The sequence below is a fragment of the Ovis canadensis genome, chromosome 23 (assembly GCF_042477335.2).
Source record: "Ovis canadensis isolate MfBH-ARS-UI-01 breed Bighorn chromosome 23, ARS-UI_OviCan_v2, whole genome shotgun sequence".
Lineage (NCBI taxonomy): Eukaryota > Metazoa > Chordata > Mammalia > Artiodactyla > Bovidae > Ovis > Ovis canadensis.
The window spans coordinates 69,989,176-70,013,240 of NC_091267.1; the positions used below are offsets into that span (position 1 = coordinate 69,989,176).

The window sequence follows — 24,065 nt, forward strand, 5'->3', positions numbered from 1 at the left end:
TGTCTGATCACACAGCCCCATAAGATGGTTTCCACTGTGGCTTCACTGACTCCAGCAATCCCTGGCATGCTGCTAAATCTTTTACAACCAGCTTCCTGGGTGTGGGGGCAGGGAGTGGGGAAAGAAGCTCAGCTTAGTAGCATTTCCTGATTTCCACGGTATAAATATTCCCATCTGTGCTGATCTCAAGCTACTAGATGACATCATTGAACGTGGTGTTGGAAAGATGAGCCATTTGGCTCTAGCTCTGCACTGCCAGCAATCCTAACACGTACCCGTGGCTGGGCATCCTTATAAAGAGGGCACAGAATCAACATCCTGATTTCCTGCTCATTGTGAGGTGAGGAGGGCAGCTGTGTACCCCAGAGTCTTGTATAGGTATTCTGTACATCTTAGGTGGCGAGGAGACCAGCATGGCCCCTTTTAGTAGAATGACAGTATTCTTTATAATCTTAACAGGGACACTTTCATGATAAAAGGGGATGTTGTTAATGTTTATACTAGGGCCATGGGCACAACTAGGGCTGTGCCTGGAAAAGCTAGGACTATGTGATTCAGTTCAGTTCAGTTCAGTTCAGTCACTCAGTTGTGTCCGACTCTTTGCGACCTCATTAATTGCAGCAAGCCAGGCCTCCCTGTCCAGCACCAACTCCTGGAGTTCACTCAGACTCACGTGCATCGAGTCAGTGATGCCATCCAGCCATCTCATCCTCTGTCATCCCCTTCTCCTCCTGCCCCCAATCCCTCCCAGCGTCAGAGTCTTTTCCAATGAGTCAACTCTTCACCTCCTTTAAAGCAAAATGTGAGCTTAGTAGGGAGCAAGGCTGTATCCATTTGAGGCCTCCCCTGTCTTCCCATCTCTGGGCTTGGTTCTCTGTCCAAGGGTCCTGGAGTCCCCACCCAGCCTGGCGCTGCAGTCAGTCTGGCAGGGCCAGAGTCCACACAGCTCCGAGAATCGTGTATGTGTTCAGACTGATAGCTTCCCTCGAAGCATATTTTCAACCACAGCAAATGCCCTTTTCTGTCCCAGCAACTGTGTCAGCAGCTCAATGCTACTCTTGTTGGTCTAAGGCCAAACTTCCTATCCTTCTCATAAAAAAATAAAAAACATATAAGATCTTATGGGAGGAAAAAAAGAGTCCAGTAAATAATCCTCTCTTTAAAGGACTCTAAATTTGCTTTTAGTCCTTGCTTATGAGTGTGTGGACATATTTATTGATGGAGTTGTAATCAGTGCATGCAAACTATTGGGGGTTCTTCTTGTTTCCATTGAGCATTATTTCACACGCTCATTTCCATATATTGACTCAGTCCACACGCCTATCATTTTTTATGGCGACATAGCATTCCATCATGTTGACATGCTCTAGTTTCACTCCCTGTTTTCCCAAGAAAATGTCCCGGCTTCAAGCTGGCTGGCTGTCATGACTGCAGGCCGGCAGGGAGAACTCTGGCTGGTTCCTGTTGTGGGAGGAGCTGAAAGCATTGGGCAGGGGATCAAGTTGATCAGTAACGTGTTTCAGTTTGGGGACTGAGTCTCTAACCAGTCCCTGTGACCTATGCAAATGAGGCTCACTGAGAGACAGTGGTAAACATTTGGGGTTTCTTTCTTTTTGGAGATAGCATGTCTCACCTGAGCAAAATAATTGCAATTAAAATTTTTTTTTTAATTAAAGTATAGCTGACTTACAGTGCTGTTAGTTTTAGGTGTATAGTGTACAGCAAAGTGACTCAGTGATATATATATATTTATATATTTTATATGTATAAAGAAATTTATGTGTATTCTTTTATGGGTTCTTTCCCGTTATAAGTTATTAAAAATATTGAGTAGAATTCCCTGTGTAATACAGTAGTTCTTCATTGTATATCTGTTAATTCCAAGCTTCTCGTTTATCTCTCCTTTGCCCCCGTTCCCCTTTGGTAATTGTAAGTTTGTTTTCTCTGTTTGCGGGGTCTATTTTGCAATAGTGCACATTTTTACATGTTAAAGTTCAATGTTAACACTCCCCTGTCTTCTGCTTTTATAACTTCAGCTCCTCTGCGGTCCCCGACTTGACCAAGAGAGGCCACACATCAATAAGCACAATTAACAGAGAGCCAACCAGCATTAACGTAGGCATGGGGTGACTTTTAAGTTATGCCTGAGAAGACAGACATTTTAATAGAGCAGCATCCGGGTAAAGTCTGCCGACTCTTCCAGAGAAACCCTGGGCTGTCCAGTGGCTCCTCCAAGACCACAGAGGCTGAAAGTAGAGAATTCTGCTGTGCATGGTGAAGTCCTTGGGCTTCACAGTTCGCTTCCCCTGCACTCCGAGTCCAGGCCCAGCTTGGGATTTGCTTTGGGTGAGTGCTGCTTTGGCGCCTAGGGAAGATCAATAAACAGCGTAAGGGAAGAAGATGATACTTAAGCGCAACCTTTGGCCTTGAACCTAAGGCTGAGTTCATTAAATTTGATTATCTTCTTGCTGGGGTTAAAGTCTCGTCTTTGTACAGTGAACTCGCTGATTCGTGGGGGTGAGTAATCTAGAGAGGAAGTTTGACTTACCTCCCACAGCACTTAATACTTGGCAGCCTCTGTTTTAAGCACCTTAGGCATGTGTGCATGTATGCTAAGTCGTTTCAGTTATATCTGACTCTTTTTAGATCTATGGACTGTAGCCTGCCAGGCTCCTCTGTCCATGGGATTCTCCAGGCAAGAATGGAGTGGGTAGCCATTCCCTTCTACAGGAGATCTTCCCAACCCAGGGATTGAACCTGGGTCTCCTGAAGTGCAGGCAGATTCTTTACCATCTGAGCCACCAGGGAAGGCCACTTTAGGCATATTAATTCCCTAAATCCCCACAACTGTCTGAGGTATATACTATTACTCTCTCCATTTTATCAATGAAGGAAGGAGCCAAAACCTGGAAAGATTAAGCAACTTGCCAAAGTCACGAAGTTGGCACAGGGCAGATCTGGGATTAGAACTGGGATTAGAACCCTGGGTTGGCTGCCAGGGTCTATGCCTTAAGCTACCACACTGTTTGAATGAAATTCCAGTCTTTTCATCCAGAAGTGGGTCTGTCCTTGCTCTGTCCTTGCTCTGCTCCAGGCCAGATGACACCATCTTCAGCCTCCGAGGAAGAAGCACATTCAGGATGGGCTGATTCTGTCTGTCTGAGCCTTGTGGGCTGAATGAACAATTGCAAACACGCCCAAAAGTGTTGTCTTTAATTTCCTTCCTGAATAGATTTTTCCTCTGCTGATGAAATCTGTCTCAGTGTGGCGAGAGACTGTATTCTTTCATGGCTTATCCATCCATCCATCCTTCCATCCTTCCCTATTTTTCCGCCCACCTCCATCCATTCATCTGTATCTGCCTGTTCATCTACCTGTCTATCCTATCTATCTAATCTGTCTCTATCAACTATCTATCACCTCTCTGTGTATCTATCTAGCCATCATTTTTGCAGGTTCATGATAGCAATGTTGAGGCCACCAATCTGCATGCTTCCTGGTATCCCACCCCGCCGCAGCCCTGTTTATGGCCATCGTAAAATGTCTGTGGAGAGTCCAACGGCTGATTTCCCAGGGTCTTTTTCTCCTGTCTGAGGGATCAGGAAAAAAAATCTATCAGCTGGAGAAATTAAGCCATTTTTCTTCGGGGGAGAGAAATGGAGGAGCCAGCGCTCCACATTAAAATGCTGCAGTGGATTCCAGATGAATGAAAAATCGGTCTGCATAGTGATGAGTCTTGAGGAGCGATTTGGAGGGTTTGTGGCTGGCTCCTGGCCAAGGCGCGTGGGGTGTGTTGGGCGGGGGACAGGACATCAGGCGGGATGAGTCAGGCAAGCGGGTCTCTGGGACTTTCACTCGTGGGGAGCCGGCGCCAAGGCGTCACCCTCCTTAGTCTCCCTGCCATTTATTTTTCCAAAAAGCTGGTTGTCCAGGTGGTTTTATCAGAGAGGGGCAATTGCTGGGCTCCTCTTCCAATTGTCTCTCTTTACGCCCTCCAGATGCCTGACCGCAACCTCACTGCCCCTCACAACTCACGCAGGCCAAGTCTGCATGAAAGAGGGGTTCAGCCCTCGGAGGGGGCGGGGCCTGTCACAGAGGAAGGACATTAGCCCAGCTTCAGACAATTAACCCAAATATGATCCAGGTATAATGCTATGACCGGCCGGAAACCTAATCAGGGCCCATCTGTGGTCCTTAACAAATATGAGCAGCCGCTCTGGTGACAGTAAGCAGGTTACCGGGAAGCCACAAAAGCAGAATTCATTTAAGGATGTTGGCCCTGACCGCGCCCTTGCTGGGGATTAGCTTCCTGTGGGCTCTCAGACGCCCAGTCTTCCTGATCTGTCCTGGCTCTAAAGGGCCATTTCTCACCTAGGAGGCTCTTGGGAGCAGAGGCTGCTTTGTCTTGTCACTCCCTTTTCAGGGTGAGTCTCCTGCCTACAGCCTTTGCTCACTTCCTCCAGAGGCATCCCATCATGGGAGGGGAGAACGGGGCCCTGGAGAACTTGAATGCAAATCTGCTAGGGGGGTGGTTACAGCATCACTGATAAGGTAGGAATGGCGATGCCTACCCTGCAGGGCCGCTGTCTCCACCTGGCAGGCGTTCCAGCAACGGGAGCTGATGGGTCATTATTCTTTGCTGCCTGGCATGAGTGGAGGGGCGGCGAACTCCTGCTGTTCCCAAGTGCTGCCTGACCTACAATGTCTACAGCTCACCATCACTTTCATTTATGTCTAATTTCATTCCAGAGAAGTTTCTGTGCTCTACTCCCTGAGGTCCTCTGAAAAGACACATATTCATGGGAGAGGTAACATATCAGACCTGCCCTTTTCACTTTTTCCCATGAAGTTCGCTAATAACAGAGGGGTGTGAATGTGTAAATTCTGGGTGGGTGTGTCAATTGAGCCATAAGGCATAGCAAGTGTGGGATTTCTGTGAGTTTTTTTTTTCCTTAAAAGTGTATGCCAATTTTGAAATCTACCTATAACCTAAGGATCCTCCAAATGATTTATTTAGAAAAAGTAATCCTAAAGGAAAGTCTTCCCGAGTGACTCAAAGATAAAGAACACATCTGCGATGCAGGAGATCCAGGTTCAGCTCCTGGATTGGGAAGATCCCCTGGAGAAGGAAATGGCAACCCACTCCAGTATTCTTGCCTGGGAAATCCTATGGACGAAGGTGCCTGGAGAGCTACAATCCATGGGTTCACAAAGAGTCAGACATGACTGAGCTACTAAACCACCACCACCATCAATCCAAAAAAAAAAAAAAATCAATCGTGAATATTCATTGGAAGGACTGATGCTAAAGCCGAAGCTCCAATACTTTTGCCACCTGTTGCCAACAGCAGACTCATTGGAAAAGAATCTGATCCTGGGAGAGACTGAAGGCAAAAGGAGAAAAGGGTGGCAGGGAATGAGATGGTTGGTTGGCATCACCGACTCAATGGATGTGAGTTTGATCAAACTCTGGGGTATGGTGAAGGACAGGGAAGCCTGAAGTGCTGCAATCCGTGGGGTTGCAGAGAGTCAGACACGACTTAGCAACTGAACAGCAACAAACATTAGATGATGCAGGAAGAGGCGTGATGATTGCCCATTGGTCCAGGGATTCCTAACACTGCTTTCTAAACCTGCTGCATCAGAATCACTGGGAGAACTTGAAACCACCCAGGTACCCAGACACCATGCCTGAAAGCTTGACCCATGTTTCAGAGTTGGACCCTGGCAATCTGGGTTTTAGGAAGTGTCCCTAATTCCCTACATGATTCTGACTTGAGGTCAGGCTTGGGACCCACTTCAGAGTAAATGCCCCCAGCCTCTGCCAGGTAATCTGCAGAGAGATGCGTGTCTTTAAATGGAAGAGGAGGGTGCATGGGAGCAGAAGCTAGGTGTTGCACTCAGAAGGGAGGTAAGGAAGGCTCACAGGAGGTGAGGACATAATGTAACCAGAAGTTCAGGGGCTGGAGGAGGAGGGCAGACACCTGTCTGAAGGCTGACTCCTCCCCACCGTGACAGCCAAATGGGCAAGAGCTTTTATACACAGAGGGTGGGGGCGGGATGCAGAAACAGTGCAGTCAGCTCTGACAGTCATCCTGAGACTGGTCATCGGTGGTCTGACCTGCATTATCTTGATTGTTTTAGGTACAGCTATTCTTCAGCACTGGTTATTTCCATTCCTTGAGGCCAGTTCTCAGAACTGTGGCAGACTATGTCATGGGGAAACAGTGTCAGACTTTATTTTGGGGGGCTCCAGAATCACTGCAGATGGTGACTGCAACCATGAAATTAAAAGATGCTTGCTCCTTGGAAAAAAAGCTATGACCAACCTAGACAGCATATTAAAAAGCAGAGACATTACTTTGCCAACAAAGGTCCACCTAGTCAAAGCTATGGTTTTTCCAGTGGTTCTTTATGGGTGTGAGAGTTGGACTATAAAGAAAGCTGAGCACCAAAGAATTGATGCTTTTGAACTGTGGTGCTGGAGAAGACTCTTGAGAGTCCTTTGGACTACAAGGAAATCCAACCAGTTCATCCTAAGGGAAATCAGTCCTGAATATTCTTTGGAAGAGTGGTAGTGAAGCTGAAACCCAATGCTTTGGCCACCTGATGCGAAGAACTGACTCATTAGAAAAGACCCTGATGCTGGGAAAGATTGAAGGCGGGAGGAGAAGGGGATGACGGAGGATGAGATGGTTGGATGGCATCACGGACTCGATGGACATGAGTTTGAGCAAGCTCCGGGAGTTGGTGATGGACAGGGAGGCCTGGCGTGCTGTGGTCCATGGGGTCGCAGAGTCGGATGCGGCTGAGCGACTGAGCTGAGCTGATGTCACGTCGTGTAGCTCACTTCTCCACCTGGCGTTTCAGTGTCTATACTTCAGCTCATAGGACATGGCTCAGAGTATTGCCTATAGCCGTTGAGAAGCAACTAAAGGTCCTTGGCTATGCTTAATGAGCATAGTATTATTTGGTCTCCTCTGATTGGGCTTCCCAGGTGGCTCAGGGGTAAAGAACCCACCTACCCATGCAGGAGACTCAGGAGACACAGGTTTGATCCCTGAGTCGAGAAGATCCCCCTGGAAGAGGGCATGGTAGCCCACTCCAGTATTCTCACCTAGAAAACTGCCACGGACGGAGGAGCCTGGTGGACTGCGAGCCACGGGGTCACAAAGAGTCGGACGCGGCTGAGCGCACGTGCACCTCTTTGACTGTGTCCCTTCGTTTCCATGTTCTTGCTTCTCTGATTAAACTCATTTTTAGACCAAAACCTTTCCACAGACAAAAGGCAGGCTGAGGATGGGGCTGGGCGGACAAGGGGGGACCATAGGGTACTGCTCCATTTCAGTAAGACAGACGAAGAACTGGGGCTGAGAAGTCGGTGAGATGGGCCTTTTATAGGCAGATTCCACGTTTGTGAGTTCTGCCTCGGCAGGATCAGCACTGAGGTCAACTCTGTCCGAGCCTGTGGCTTCTTGTGGATTGGTGGCCTGAACGTGACCAGCCCTCAGGAAGGTAGAAGGCACCTGAGCTGGACTCTGACCAAGCGGCTGGCCCTGCCCCGCCGGGGCCTGGTCCGAATTTGGGTTCTGAGTCAGGCCCAGGTGGGGAGGTCCCCAAGCTGCCACTGGCCACACGGGCACTGCAGAGGCCACGTGGCACTCTTTCTCTGATGGTGGGGGAGAGGTGGAGGGGGGTGCCTGGACACTCTGGAAGCTTCCCTAGGCTCCAGGTCCAGACGGGACTTCCTGGTTAAGCCTGGCCGGGGCCTCCCCCTGCACTGCTGGGACCTTCCCTCTGCCCCTGTGTGGACGCTTCCCATACCCCACGCCCCCTGACCCGGGCAGGACCCTGTGCGTTTGCTGTCCCGAGCACAGGGGCCAGCCAGGAGCACCCCACTTCAGGTTTTCCAGTTTGCCGACCAGGCGGGCCCCAAGCCTGGGTTTCTGTGGAGGCAGGTCACCCCCGGGACTTGACCTCTGACCCTCATCCCTCGGCAGGGCCAGTTGTCAAGGAGATGACAGGATTGAATTCCGAGTTAAGGGACCGAATCCTGTCTAATTTTATCTTCACTCTCTTTCCCTTCCCTGCCCTTCCTCCCTCTCTTCCTTCCTTTTATTTTTTTAAATCCCATGCAGCCTTTAAAAGAATGGTGGTCATTTTTGAGGTGGTGGCCAAATTATTACCTGATTAAAGTAAGACCTTTTGTTGGCTTTTAGGAAGTCCTTGATGTAGAATTATTTTGCATATTATCCACACAGGATTGTCTTACATTATTGATTGCTTCCAAGCACTTGGCTGGACTCACTCACCTGTAATCCTCACAACATCCTAGGAAGACTTTGTTACCTCTGTCTGTTACAAAACATAGAGATTAAAAGGCAAAGCCCACAGCTAACCAGTAACTAAGCTGGGTCTGCATCTCAGGTATCCAGACCCGCAGTTTGGAGCCAGCCAGGACTTTGGACAGGATGTCTAACCATCTCTGGGCACCTGGAGGCATTACACCTCTGGGCCCGCCCGGGTCAGTGCATTCAGTCAGCTGTGCACAAAGAGGTTTGAGCTCATTTTGGTGCCTAATTGTTGATACTGGTCTGCTAATACTCAGCTTATGGGATACAATGTCATCCATATCCTTTGTTAAAAGCTGTCCACTTTCCAAGACAAAACTGGAAATGGTGCCTCTTGCTTCTCCTTTCAACACCTATTTCCTTCTGCTCATTTTGAGATAATAAAAATGCATGATATTTCTAAAACACCACTTACCAGGCTTCTTAGACATTCACCTAGAAACCTGCAAACATATGAAATAGAATGATGACCAGTGGGGGAAGAGTCGCCTGGTCCTCTTGGAGGGTGGTGAAAGAGTCAAGCCCACATAAACTGTCCTTTTCTGTTCACCTGGTACCTATGAAAAATCTAGGATAAACCTTCTCTACCCATTACTGTTCCACAACCCAGAAGCATTTTTGTTTGTTCTTATTTCAATTTTTAGTAAAGAACAATCAGCTGGAAAGGGCATGGCTATACCGCATAGATGAAAGTGAAAGTTGCTCAGTCCGACTCTTGCGACACCATGGACTGTCCGTGGAATTCTCCAGGTCAGAATACTGGAGTGGGTAGCCTTTCCCTTCTCCAGGGGATCTTCCCAACTGAGGGGTCAAACCCAGGTCTCCCGCACTGTAGGTGGATTCCTTACCAGCTGAGCCACAAGGGAAGCCCAAGAATACTGGAGTGGGTAGCCTATCCTTCTCCAGGGGATCTTCCCGACCCAGGAACAGAACCGGAGTCTCCTGCACTGCAGGTGGATTCTTCACCAACTGAGCCACCAGGGAAGCCCACGCCTGGCCCGAGGATCCAGGCCCAGCTAAGGTGGTGCCTTGCTTCCTTCCTGCCTCTGCTGCAGCTCTCTGATGGGAATGTCCCCCTCAGGGCCTCCTCTCGGTGCCCGTCCCTTTAGCCTCACTCCCACTCCAGATGTGCCCAGAATGAGCTCCCACACACACGGAGCTGCCAGGTTTCTTCCTCCCATGGAGACTTCCTCAACCTGGGCCTCCAGTTATTTTCAAGAAGACAAATTAGACTTTTCTCTAGGGTGACCACATGTCCTGACTTGCCCATGACTGTCGGTATGATTATGACAACATAATCATGAATTGTGTGTTCCTTTTTTTAATTGGAGTGTAATTACTTTACAGTGTTGTTAGTGTCTGCTGTACAACAACGTGAATCAGCTAATGTATACATATATCCCTTCCTCCTTGGACCTCCCCCTCACTTCCCCCATCCCACCATCTAGGTCATGACAAAGCCCTGAGCTGAGCTTCCTGTGCTTTATAGCAGCTTCCCAGGAGTTGTCTGTTTCACACATGGTGGTGTATATATGTCAGTCTTAATCTCTCACCTTGTCCCACCCTCCCCTTCTCCCCTCTGTCTGCATATCTGTTCTCTATGTCTGCATCCGATTCCTGCCCTGGAAATATGTTCATCTGTATTATTTGTCTAGATTCCACGTCTATGTGTTAATGCACGGTATTTGTCATCAGAGAATTGTGGTTCCTTTTGACTCAAATTGGGATCTTCCCTGGTGGCTCAGATGGTAAAACGTCTGCCTACAATGTGGGTAGACCTGGGTTCAATCATTGGATTGGGAAGATCCCCTGGAGAAGGAAATGGCAACCCACTCCAGTACTCTTGCCTGGAAAATCCCATGGATGGAGGAGCCTGGTGGGCTGCAGTCCATGGGGTCGAAAAGAGTCGGACACGACTGAGAGACTTCACTTTCTCTTTCTTTTGACTCAAATAAGATATCCTATTTTGGACACTAGATTAACTTTGTCTCTCAGTTTTTGGTCTCAGGGGCAGGGCACCTTCATTGACATTACCTAAGTGTGACGCTCCCATCTGAAGTCACAGCAGGCTATGGAGAGAGACCTCAGGAGGTGAGCATTTCATACGGCTTGCCCCACTGAGTTACAAGTTCTTTTATCTTGCATTCCTCAGAGCTTGGGCTTCCCTGATAGCTCAGTCGGTAAAGAATCCACCTGCAATGCAGGAGACCCCGGTTTTGTTCCTGGGTCGGGAAGATCCACTGGAGAAGGGATAGGCTACCCACTCCAATATTCTTGGACTTTCCTTGTGGCTCAGCTGGTAAAGAATCTGCCTGCAATGTGGGAGACTGCGGTTTGATCCCTGGGTTGGGAAGATCCCCTGGAGAAGGGATAGGCTACCCAACTCCAGTATTCTGGCCTGGAAAATTCCATGGACTGTACAGTCTATGGAGTTGCAAAGAGTCAGACACAACTGATCGACTTTCACTTTCACTTTTCACTTTCCTCAGCTCTTAAACCAGGGCCTGGAACACACTAGAGTGATATGTGTATGCTCAGTTGCTCAGTCGTGTCCAGCTCTTTTTTGAGACCTCGTAGACTGTAGCCCACCAGGCTCCTCTGTCCATGAGATTTTCCAGGCAAGAGCACTGGAGGAGGCTGCTATTTCTTCCTCCAAGGGATCTTTCTGACCCAGTGATCGAACCCTCATCTCTTCGCTCCCGCGTTGGCAGGCGGATTCTTACTACTGAGCCACCGGGGAAGCACACCCTACAGTAGCCATTCTCAAACTTTTGGGTCTCAGAACTCTTTTGCATTCTTAAAAAATATTGAAGACTCTAAAGGGCTTTGTTTATGAATATTATATCTAACATTTAGGAATTAAAACTAAGAAAAACTTAAAATACGTATTGGCATTGATTTACATTATTGCAGGTCTGTTTAGTATGTTACTTAATAGTTTGTTCTTGCAGAAACTCCAACACATAGTCTCTGAAAAACTCCCTGGAGAGAGAAGGAAAAAGGCAAATAAGCTCTAGAATTATTATTTTAAAAAATAATTTTGCCCCCATGGATCCCTGAAAGCATCTCAGAGACTCCTGGGAGTCCCAGACCATGCTTTGAAAACTGCTTCGCTGTCTAGAGATCATCACACTGAGTGAAGTAAGTTAGACAAAGACAAATATCACATGGGATCACTTATAAGTGGAATGCAGAAAGAAATCCGTGCAAATGAATAGAACTACCTTATGACCCAGCAATCCCACTGCTGGGCATACACACCGAGGAAACCAGAATTGAAAGAGATACATGTACCCCAATGTTCATCGCAGCACTGTTTATAATAGCCAGGACATGGAAACAACCTAGATGTCCATCAGCAGATGAATGGATAAGAAAGCTGTGGTACATATACACAATGGAGTATTACTCAGCTGTTAAAAAGAATTCATTTGAATCAGTTCTGATGAGATGGATGAAACTGGAGCCGATTATACAGAGTGAAGTAAGCCAGAAAGAAAAACACCAATACAGTATACTAACACATATATATGGAATTTAGAAAGATGGCAATGACGACCCTGTATGCAAGACAGCAAAAAGACACATATGTGTATAACGGACTTTTGGACTCAGAGGGAGAGGGAGAGGGTGGGATGATTTGGGAGAATGGCATTGTAACATGTATACTATCATGTAAGAATTGAATCGCCAGTCTATGTCCGACGCAGAATACAGCATGCTTGGGGCCGGTGCATGGTGATGACCCAGAGGGATGTTATGGGGAGGGAGGTGGGAGGGGGGTTCATGTTTGGGAACGCATGTACACCCGTGGTGGATTCATGTCAAGGTATGGCAAAACCAATACAGTATTGTAAAGTAAAATAAAGTAAAAATAAAAATTTAATAAAATTGAAAAAAAAATCGGTGCAAATGAACCTCTTTAGAAAATAGAAATAGAGTCCCAGATGTAGAAAACAAACTTACAGTTGCCAAGGGGGCTGTAGGGGTGGGAGGGATAAACTGGGAGATTGGGGTTGACACATACTGCGGTAGGCGAGACAGAGAACTGATACGAGGGCTCTGATAGCACATGCTGTTCATGGCGCTCTCAAGGCAAGAACACTGAACTGGTTTGCAGTTCCCTTCTCCAGTGGACCACATTCTGTCAGACCTCTCCACCATGACACGTCCATCTTGGGCGGCCCCACATGGCATGGCTTTGTTTCGTTGAGTTTCACCCTGCTTATTTAACTTATATGCAGAGTACATCATGTGAAACGCTGGGCTGGAGGAAGCACAAGCTGGAATCAAGATTGCCGAGAGAAATATCAATCACCTCAGATATGCAGACGACACCACTTTTATGGCAGAAAGTGACAAAGAACTAAAGAGCCTCTTGATGAAAGTGAAAGAAGAGAGTGAAAAAGTTGGCTTGAAGCTCAACATTCAGAAAACGAAGATCATGGCATCCGGTCCCATCACTTCATGGGAAATAGATGGGGAAACAGTGGCTGACTTTATTTTTCTGGGCTCCAAAATCACTGCAGATGGTGACTGCAGCCATGAATTTAAAAGATTCTTACTCCTTGGAAAGTTATGACCAACCTAGATAGCATATTCAAAAGCAGAGACATTACTTTGTCAACAAAGGTCCATCTAGTCAAGGCTATGGTTTTTCCAGTGGTTATGTATGGATGTGAGATTTGGACTATAAAGAAAGCTGAGCGCTGAAGAATTGATGCTTTTGAACTGTAGCGTTGGATAAGACACTTGAGAGTCCCTTGGACTGCAAGGAAATCCAACCAGTCCATCCTAAGGGAAATCAGTCCTGAATATTCTTTGGAAGGAGTGATAGTGAAGCTGCAACCCAATACTTTGGCCACCTGATGCAAAGAGCTGACTCATTAGAAAAGATCCTGATGCTCGGAAAGACTGAGGGCAGGAGGAGAAGGGGTCAACAGAGGATGAGATGGCTGAATGGCATCACTGACTCAATGGACCTGGGTTTGGGTGGACTCTGGGAGTTGGTGATGGACAGGGAGGCCTGTCATCTGTGGTTCATGGGGTCGCAAAGAGTCGGACACAACTGAGCAACTGAACTGAACTGAACTGAACTGATAGCACAGGGTTCAGTTCGGTTCAGTTCAGTTCATTAGCTTAGTCATGTCCGACTCTTTGTGACCCCACGGACTGCAGCACGCCCAGGTCCCTGTCCATCACCAACTCCCGGAGCTTGCTCAGACTCACGTCCATAGGGTAGATGATGCCATCCAACCATCTCATCCTCTGTCGTCCCCTTCTCCTCCTGCCTTCAATCTTTCCCAGCGTTAGGGTCTTTTCAAATGAGTCAGTTCTTTGAATCAGGTGGCCAAGGTACTGGAGCACAGCAATTCTATGTAATGACCTATATGGGAAAAGAATCTTTAAAAAAAGTGAATATACATAGATGTTTAACTGAATCACTTTGCTGTACAGCAGAAACTAACACGGCTTCCCTGGTGGTTCAGATGGTAAAGAATCTGCCCACAATGCGAGAGAGCTGGGTTCGATCCCTGCGTTGGGAAGATCCCTTGGAGGGGGAAATGGGAACCCACTCTAGTATTCTTACCTGGAATCCCATGGACAGAGGAGCCTGGCGGGCTACAGCACATGGGGTCGCGGAGTTGGACACGACCGAACGACTACCCAGAGCACAGCACAGCATGCTAAGTGAAATGTCAGGAAAAGGCAAATATAGTATGATATCACGTGCATGTGGAATCTAAAAGCTAAAACGAATGACTGAATCTCACAAAGAAGAAGCAGACTCACAGACAGAGTGAGCGAACTCGTGGATACCAGTGGGGAGAAGGGAAGCGGGAAGAGCAATATAGGGGCGGGGAGTAGGAGGCACAAAGACTTAGGTATAAAGTAAGCTACAAGGACATGTTGTATAATGTGGGGAATAAAGCCAATTATTTTATAACTGTAAATGGCATATAACCTTTCAATATTGTGAATCACTATATTGTATACCTGTAACTTACATTGTACAACTATACTTCCATTTTAAAAAGAAGATTAAAAAACCCAACACATTTGAGGATGCTAAAGAAAAATTAAGCAGGTCGGGGGTACCTCCCAGGGTCCCGTCTGCTGCCCTCCTGGCCTGGGTCCTGTCCTCTTACTGTCTTAGGTTTCAACTTCTTTGCAATGGAGGTTAGTTTTTTCCAGTGGGCGTCCCAATGGTCTGGGTCATGGAAAAGCAGAGAAACGGGTTCTGTGTTTCCGTCTGCAACCTGTGAATGGTTTTCTATGAATTCCACAGCTTGGGTCCTGGCACCCTGAGGGGAGTTCACATTCAGACTTCTTCTGTGGGAACCTCAGTCATGAGATTTCAGTTTCACTTGGGAGAACTTTTTCTTTCCCTCTGGTGCTCCAGGCAGATGATGCCTCTCTGCCATTCTCTGAGCCACTGGGAGAGACTTTTTCCCCCCCAAGTCTCTCTTCGTGGATGAGGCAGTTCTTCCACAGGTCTGCTTAGCGTTGGGGTCCCGGGTCTGCTCCCTGTGTGATGAAAGCTGGATCCCACTTTGTGTGTGCCATGGGGACCTCTATCTGCCTGGCTCTCCAGCCTCAGTCAGCTCCATTTTATAGCTTCTTTTTGCCTCCTGTTTTCTTTCTTTCTTTTCAGTCTGGCTCAAAATTTAAAACATATCTTGGTTATATTTTATCCAGGACTTCTGTGTGTCTGGAACAGGAGGGAATAGACAGTAACTCTGATTGCTGTGCTGCCAGGATTTTAGAACGTCTTTTTATTGGTTTGTCTCAGCCCCTGAAATGTTCCCTCTGGCCTCCTGAATTGTGGTTAAGAGCACGATTCTAGAGTCAGGCTCTCTGGGTTCAAATTCTGGCTCCACCACTTATAAAATGTGCACCTAGGAAAAGTTAACTAAGCTCAGTCTCCTCATCTCTACAGTGGGACACTCATAACACTGACCTCCTTGGATTGCTAGGAAGATTAAATACGTTAGCATTGATAAGGTGCTCAAACGGGAGTCTGGAACCAGCTGTGATAGGTACTCTGTCTATGGGATTCTCCAGGCAAGAATACTGGAGTGGACTGCCATGTCCTTCTCCAAGGGATCTTCCCAACTCAGGGATCAAACCCAGGTCTACTGCCTTGCAGGCAGGTTCTCTACCACCTGATCCACCAGAGAAGCCCATATTAATAGGTACTAGTTGCTATTTATTTTGGTTTAGGGACTTTCCCTGTTAGTCTGCTTCTAATAAAAGATTCAATTCTTGGAAAGTATATCCATCAGGTTGCTGCTAAGCTGCTGCTAAGTCGCTTCAGTCGTGTCCGACTCTGTGCGACCCCATAGACGGCAGCCCACCAGGCTCCCCCGTTGCTGGGATTCTCCAGGCAAGAACACTGGAGTGGGTTGCCATTTCCTTCTCCAGTGCATGAAAGTGAAAAGTGAAAGTGAAGTCGCTCAGTTGTGTCTGACTCTTAGTGACCCCATGGACTGCAGCCTACCACACTCCTCTGTCCATGGGATTTTCCAGGCAAGAGTTCTGGAGTGGGGTGCCATTGCCTTCTCCATCCATCAGATTACTACTCTGTATTCACCGCTAGTATGTTTAGCTTATTCAATTCTCAACTAGTTGTCATTTTGCAGAGAAGAGATGAGGAACCCGAGGAACTGGAGTCTAGTGGCTGAGCTTCGATGCAGACAGGTGGTTCCAGAGAAGGATGGTCAGGGAGGCTGGTCTGCCCAGGTGTGGACCCAGAGGGAGTGATCTTTGAGAAAAATTGAGGAACTGGGACTTCTCTGATGGACCAGTGGTTAAGACTCTGAGCTTCCACTGCAGGGGGCAAGGATTTGATCCCTGGTTGGGGAGCTAAGAACCTGCATGCATTGCAATGCAACCAAAAAGAAAAAAAATGAAAAAAAAATTAGAAATTAACAAAGGAAAGAAGCTATTTCCAATGTTGGCTCTTTCCTACGGTTTCGAGGAAGGAGTCTGTTTTTTTACTGCAGTCTTTGTCTGGGCCACTTTTGCATTTATTTTTTACTGACGAGACTATTACTTCCTGGTAGACATGTCTAGGAAACATTTTTAAATATTCCTGTGGGATGCTAAGCGTCTGATGAGTTTCTCTTCCTGACATTGTAAAGTAAGCCTCGGAGTCTGGACTTCCTGTGCCTTCCTGAAAAACTCTTGGATGGGTCAGGCTGGATAATCACTCTATAAGGGCCGGGAATCTTGGTGTGGACCCTGGGGTCAACTTTGGGGGAATAAGAATACTTGGATGTGCTTCTATTTCATGTTTTGTAGAAAATGAATATATTGGCCAGAGTGAACTTTGTCCCTTCAATAACAGGTATCCATTGAGTACCTACTATGTTCCAAACATCAGCATGTACCTTGCCTTTTCACTTCACATTGTATCTTATAGGTCATTCCGTATCAGTGCATTCTTTTTAATAACTGCATAGCATTCCACCACGTGGATATACCGTCATATATATGACTAACGCCTTGTTGACGGAGAGTTAGGTTGTTCCAATCATTTAAAAATGCTTCAGAGTATGATCTTATACACACATGGTTCACAGAGGTGAGCATATATCAGCAGGACAACTTCCTAGAAGTAGAATTTTTAAAAAATCCACGTACATCTTCTCTAAAAGTGGCAAGAGGGAAAAGTTCAGGCTTTTAAATGAATCAATGGGCTGTGGGAAAGTGGTGCCGCAGGGCGCACTGGCCCGGGAGTGCTTTTTTGCAGATAATCAGCCAGTGAACTCGGGCAAGTCCTTTTCCTTCTTTGAAGCTTGGTTTCTTCACTTGTAAAATGGAGCGCTGGGTCATTCAAGGCTGAGGGAGAAAGGCCCGTGAACTCACGCATCTTTTCAAAGCATTTACCTTCCTAAAAGTAGATTTCCTCTCGATTCCCAGGCTTCTCCGAGCTGGGTGCGTGCATGCTAAGTCGCTTCAGTCGTGTCTGACTCTTTGCGACCCCATGGACTGTAACCCACCAGGCTCCTCCATCCATGGGATTCTCCAGGCAAGAATACTGGAGTGGGCTGCCATGCCCTCCTCCAGGGGATCTTCCTGAACCAGGGATCAAACCCAGGTCTCCTATGTTTCCTGCGTTGGCAGGTGGTTTCTTTACCACTAGCACCACCTGGGAAGCCCAAAGCTAGGTGAGGTGGTGGTTTTGTTTTTTATTTTAATATTTGTTATTTATATGGCTGTATCAGGTCATAGCTGTGGCAGCTGGGATCTTTCATTTTGGCACATGGACTCTCCTACCATGTGGAAACTTGAGGGAGCCAGAGATAAAGGTTCCCCCATCTCTCACAGGTGTGTTACAGAACAGGGCTGGGCCCTCTGACAGGTCAAAGCCCATGTGAGAAGAACCCAGCTATAAAGCTGAAGTGAAGTGAAGTCGCTCAGTCATGTCCTACTCTTTGCAACCCCATGGACTATAGCCTATCAGGCTTCTCCGTCCATGGGATTTAGGAGCATGGGCTTAGGTGCTCTGAGGCAGGTGAGATATTAGTTCCTCCACCAGGGGTTGAACCCAGGTCCCCTGTATTGCAAGGTAGATTCTTAGCCTGTGGACCGCTAGTAAAGTCCTGAGGTGGTGGTGTTAGGTTCTATTACTTCCTAAGGAGAAGGCACCCTCCACTGCCAGCTTCCATTTTGCAGGAACATGCGGTTCAGTGAAAACAGCCTTGAAGAACTGAGGAGTCTAACCTTATCCCAGCTGGGTGACATTGGGAAGTCCTCTTTTCTTGTATGGCCTTATTCTGTTGCTGAGTGGGTGAACCAGGGGGAGGTTCGGGGTTCCAAAGAAGGTTAAAGCCCATTTCCCATCCACCACACCCACCCCCCACTGCTTTTTTTTTTTAACACAAGGGACCCTTCACAGGACAAACATGACTTCACTGTGTCCAACTTCCAAACAGGACTGAGTCCCTATAAGCATCCTTCCTTCCTGAGGCCAATGTTTGCTCAGAAGGTTGGGCCAGTCAGGGAGCCCCAGGTAGATAGAGGAGAGATAATTGCTGGTGGGAAAGATTAGACTAATCCCCATAAGCCTGCAAGGCCGCTGATGAAGCCTTTTCTTGGGGTTCTGTCTTGTGACAGATAATCATTCATTACCTGAAGTAAGCCCTGAGGTTTCCCAAGAGTCGGGTTGTTCAGAAAACCCTGACCCAAGTGTGGGCACCGGTCACGATGGCGCAAGTCCAGGAACCAGAGGGTCCCAGTCCTTCACCGATAGGCATCAGTCACCAGCAGCCAAACACAGAGCTCTTGGTTAATGAAAGACTACTGTTGGTTGGTAATGGAAATGTCCACATGACCTCAAATAATGACCTTTGCTTATAGATTTTCTTTATAAATATTTTTGTTCAAGTTCAGGCTTGAGCTTTAAGGGCTGATTAGTGGAGGGGCGGGAGGTGTGTACACAAAGAAAAAGGCTGGGTCTTTGCAAGGGGATTTGACTGACTGCGATGGTATGAAGTTGAGAAACATGAATGAATAGGATTTGCTGTTGTGTGGAAGTCTCCTACCTCCCTCAGGAAGAGTCTCACCTTTCACGTGAATCTTATCCATCCTCGAGCCTCTCTGTCAAAATAATATCCCAGTTTTCCTGAAACTTCAGACTAAAGTGAATCTCCACACTTATGAAATTCCAGAATGGGGAAACAGCTCTGGGGCATCTTAAATTGAGGTCTCCTTCTGCCCCAGACCACCAGAAGTAGAGCGTGTCCCTGGCACCCAACACTTGCAGGCTGCAAGCGGGATGGCGGCCATCTTGGTCAGATCTTGTCCAACCCAAGCCCTATCACTTTACTTGGTGTCAAGCCTACCTCTTAGTGCGTACTTGGGATTTCTTGGAAGACTTTGTCAGACTCTTCCCAAGCATTGCCTGGAGCTCAACTTTTCTCACTTCTAGAGTTTTCTCACCTGGCCCGGCCCCGTTCTTTACAGAGTGATCCCAAAACACCTTCCCACCTCTCTCCTTGTTGTCTGGGACCTTCTTTGCTTACAGACTCGCAGCCACAGCTGCCTCAGGCTGGGCTTCTGTTCTGGGGTCCCTGTATGTGCACCTGCTCTGTGTCCAGATGCCTGGCTTGGAGACCGAGTCTTTTGGAAAAAGAACCAGCAAGGCCGTTCTGAGGGGACAAGCTGTGAGCTTCCAGAAGAAGGCTCTGAAGGGTCTTTGTGCTCCCATGGCTTCTCCCTGTCTTCTGCAGCTTTCCCCTCCTTGGGTTTCTTCTGGCTCCCAAGACCCCAGTTCTCACAGCTCCACAGCCTGGCAGCGCCACTCTGTTGGTTGGCTTCACTCATCAGAAGGTGGCATGAAGGACTGGTCCACTGATCCTGTTCAGTTTAGCTGGTGTCTAACTTTATGGCTTCCCTGGTGGCTTAGAGGGTAAAGCGTCTGCCCACAATGCAAGAGACCCGGGTTTGATCCCTGGGTAGGGAAGATCCCCTGGAGAAGGAAATGGCAACCCACTCCAGTACTCTTGCCTGGAAAATCCCATGGATGGAGAAGCCTGATAGGCTATAGTCCATGAGGTCGCAAAGAGTCGGACACAGCTGAGCAACTTCACTTCACTTCAGCTTTATAGCTGGGTTCTTCTCACATTGGCTTTGACCTGTCAGAGGGCCCAACCTTGTTCTGTAACACGCCTGTGAGAGATGGGGGAACCTTTATCTCTGGCTCCCTCAAGTTTCCACGTGGTAGGGCAGTATTAGGGGGAACTCTTTGGTCTTATCTCTCTCTCTCCTCAGCGGTGTGTCTGTCAGGCCATGTTTTCCACTGAAATGCAGGCAATTTGGGCCCATCTTTTTGGGATGGGCAGGCTGTCCCAAACCTGCCCCTGTCCTGCCCCAAGGGGAGGGAGCTTACTTTTCTTACTTCCCAGCAATGCTGCCCAGGCCTGGGACTGTCACTCCCAACTTGGGAGGCAGGCAGGACATGGGTGGAGACAAGCAGAGTGCTTATAGCGCTCTTCAAACCAGCCTCTCAGAGCCTCCACTTTGGGCAAAGGGGCTGATACTTTGGCGCTAGTAGTAAGGAACCCACCTGTCGATGCAGGAAACATAAGAGACATGGGTTCGATCTCTGGGTCAGGAAGATCCCTTGGAAGAGGGAATGGTAACCCACTCCAGTATTCTTGTCTGGAGAATTCCATGGACAGAGGAGCCTGGTGGGCTACAATCCATAGGGTCACATAGAGTCAGACATGACTGAGCAACACACACACACACACACACATGCACACACACACACACAGAGGTAAATTGAAACTGGTTATCCACTGGCCAGCAGCCCCAGGAAGGAGGAAGCATGGAGAACAGGTCTCCTCACTTCTAGTCAGTAGTGGGAATTAAAGTGCCATGGGTCTCTCAACTGCTCAGTTGCTAATTCCAGAGCTTTCTCTGTGTAATTCCTCATTCTGATAGCTTCCTGGCTGAAGCCACCAGGAAAATGGTTCTTCCTCTGATTTATCAGTCCTTGTTGCTGTTGTTTTTGTTGCTAAGTCGTGTCCAACTCTCTTGCAACCCCATGCACTGTAGCCTGCCAGGTTCTTTCTGCCCATGGGATTCTCCAGGCAAGAATACTGGAGTGGGTTGTCCTTTCCTTCTCCAAGGGATCTTCCTGACCCAGGGATCGAACCCAAGTCTCCTGCATTGGCAGGCAGGTTCTTTGCCACTAACCCACGTGGGAAGCCCTCCCTCCTGAAGAAGACTTCCCCTCCCCTGCAGGCCAGGGTCATCTCCCCAAGCTCATTAACATGGGGTCACCTTTTGCAACAGCACGACAGTGACTTTTCTCCTTTCCACGTGCCTGTCCTTCCAGACCAAGAAGTGTCAGCAAACATACATATTGCAGTCATGAGGAGCACGCCTTCAGAAGCCTGCTGGCCAATTTGATCATGCTCCTGCTGGAGTATGAAGGTGCCTGGAGTCTTCTGTGCACCTCAGGCACTTATAGGAATAGGTGAATCCAGCTGAGAAATCCTTGGCTGCCAGTGTCATCGGGCCACTGGCCACCCTGCATGACCTTTCCCTCTGCCTTCCTGCAGACACAGAAGTCCCCAGAGGTGCGTTCATCCACAGAAGCCATGACATAAAGCTAGGTTCTGGTTTTCCTAAAGGGGTTCACCCTTCCTCAGCGCTGTGGCCCTGGGGAAGGTTTGCAGGGACCAGACAAGGCTTTCGTCTCTATCTTTCTCTCCAGCTCTATCTTTCTGCCTTTTCCAGACTTGTTCTTTGTTTTAGGAAAAAAAAAAATGTCTGGAGGGGAGGAGCCACGGTGGCTGTTGTCCAAGGGATGTAATTTTAACCCCCTCTGCTCCTAAAAAATCAATATTCCTTTGAGTCTCTGTGAAGAGTGTTTTATAGACTCCCTTCTGAGCAGCCCCAATCTGTAAAGGCTGATATTATCTGATGACCCTTCACTTACTTACACATTTTTTTTTAAACAAAATATTTCCTGAACCTCACCTTTCTCTAGAACTGAGACCTTATTGCACATATCTGCCTTGTGACAGTATGTCTTATCTGTCCAGTTTGGAAAGAAAAGCACCTCATTTACATACCTGGAGGCACCGGTGGTGGTGGGGGGGTGATGACAAAGGTCATCAGCTGACGTGGTAGCCTCCAGCTGGACGGGGAGCAGGAGGGAGGGCAGCCATGTTGTCCGTGAAGGGAGGAGGGAGGGCAGCCGTGTTGTCCAAGAAGGGAGGAGGGAGGGCAGCCGTGTTGTCCAAGAAGGGAGGAGGGAGGGCAGCCGTGTTGTCCAAGAAGGGAGGAGGGAGGGCAGCCGTGTTGTCCAAGAAGGGAGGAGGGAGGGCAGCCGTGTTGTCCAAGAAGGGAGGAGGGAGGGCAGCCGTGTTGTCCAAGAAGGGAGGAGGGAGGGCAGCCGTGTTGTCCAAGAAGGGAGGAGGGAGGGCAGCCGTGTTGTCCAAGAAGGGAGGAGGGAGGGCAGCCATGTTGTCCGTGAAGGGAGGAGGGAGACTCCAGGCTCTCAGCCAAGGTCAGACAAAAAGCCATCAGCTGGAGAACGCGTGTCTCCTGTGATCAGGTCCAGGCTTCACCAGTGTTGCCTCAGACCGAAGGCACCCAGGTTTATTCTTATTGTACGTGTCACTTCACAGCAGAAACAAGCCACCTCCACTCACCTGCCAAATTCCAGAGCTAGAAGAGACTTCAAATGTCATGTCATCAGACGTTACAAACTGATGGCTGGACAGGTCGCCACAGTGCACGTGTCTTTTTTGACCTGAGTAGCTTCTGTGGTTTGTGTCCTTGTTTCTTTCCCCCCGCCCCCGCTGGTTTTTTATTAAACCTTATATTTTATATTGGAGTATAGCCAATTAACAATGTTGTGATGGCTGGTGGCTCAGACAGTAAAGAACGCGGGAGACCTGGGTTCAGTTCCTGGGTTGGGAAGATCCCCTGGAGAAGAGAATGACAACCCCTCTCCAGTATTCTTGCCTGGAGAAATCCCATGGACAGAGGAGCCTAGCAGGCGATAGTCCACGGGGTCACTAAAGAATCAGAGAGGACTTAGCGACGGAACAGCAACAACGAGCACTTTATAGGCACTTTGAGTGACTGTTGAACGCCTCTAGCAGAGCTGGCTATGATTGTTAATAACTAGCACAGAGGAATGAATGCATCCACATCTGTTCCACCCAACCATCATGTTAGCAGTCCAGTGAGACTACTGTTGCTCAAAACTGGTCCAGAACTTGACCTTTGACCTTGCTTTAGGGGCCATCTGAACCACTAGAGAAAACCTGTCCCTTTTTTTTGTTATCATGTCAAAGTTTCCACACAAACAATACTTACCACCTTATTCAGTTGTGAGTCTCAAATCTGACTCTGTCAACATTGAGGATATCCTATGTCTCTGAACTTGTAAAATGTTCCATGCATTCAATTGTTATTATTATCTGGCTAAATAGCCATGGCCAAATCCACTTTCAGGGTTGAAAAATTGCCGCCATTGAGAATCACCCAAAAGATATTTGAGCAATGAAAGAAATGTCAAGAGAGATATATCAATACATTTTGAACAATGGGGATGTCGTTGGAATAAGAAAGTACTTTAAAGGAAAGTCTTTTCATTTAAATGAATGAAAAAAAATCAATCCCATTGCTATATAGTTACTCTGTGCCTCAAGGAACAAGAGAGAGGGAGGAGAGAGCTAAAGAAGTAACAACACAGCATTCAGAAATAATAAGACGGAAGGTGGATCTCACTTGGTGCATTTCTCTGTGTGACCTGATTCCTGGTTGCCTCCATTTATCACTAGGAAGAAGAGTAACCCCTGGGGTAAACCTTCTCTTTGCTCCAAAATAATGGATGCAAAAACTTCCTCTAACTAGACTTTTCCCAGGGATGGTGGAAGTGTTTAGACAGGCAAGGTTGAGTGCTGCAAGGAGGACCCAGATATGGAGCTGACATTATAGTCGAGGAGATAAAGCAGAACAGGGAAGTAAGACCAGCATCAGGGAGGCGCGCGAAGGGTGGGAGGAGGTCAGCTTCCACAGGTGCATCCCAGAAAGGTCCCGTGGAAGAAACAGCGCTTCTGTTGAGCTGTGAAGTCCTGAGGGCACAGGGAAGGTGTGGAAAGGACTGAAGGGGGAGGAGAGGGAGCCACACGAAGCTAAGAGAGCAGGCTGATTACTTATTAATAAATGACTCAGCTAAAA

General features: G+C 47.9%; 1 long non-coding RNA gene across 2 annotated transcripts; it reads right to left on the reverse strand.

Annotated features, from left to right (window-relative positions):
* Positions 1 to 2,127: 2,127 nt before the first annotated feature.
* Positions 2,128 to 22,287, reverse strand: LOC138428188 (uncharacterized). 2 transcript variants are annotated; one of them, XR_011252319.1, is made up of 3 exons: positions 21,944 to 22,279; positions 13,942 to 14,038; positions 2,128 to 2,365 (listed from the first exon to the last, which is right to left on the reverse strand). It is a non-coding gene; the product is annotated as an uncharacterized lncRNA (long non-coding RNA). The 2 variants fall into 2 exon arrangements; XR_011252320.1 differs by lacking the exon at positions 2,128 to 2,365 and adding an exon at positions 11,653 to 12,634 and having other exon boundaries at positions 21,944 to 22,287.
* Between the last annotated feature and the right edge of the window lie 1,778 nt (positions 22,288 to 24,065).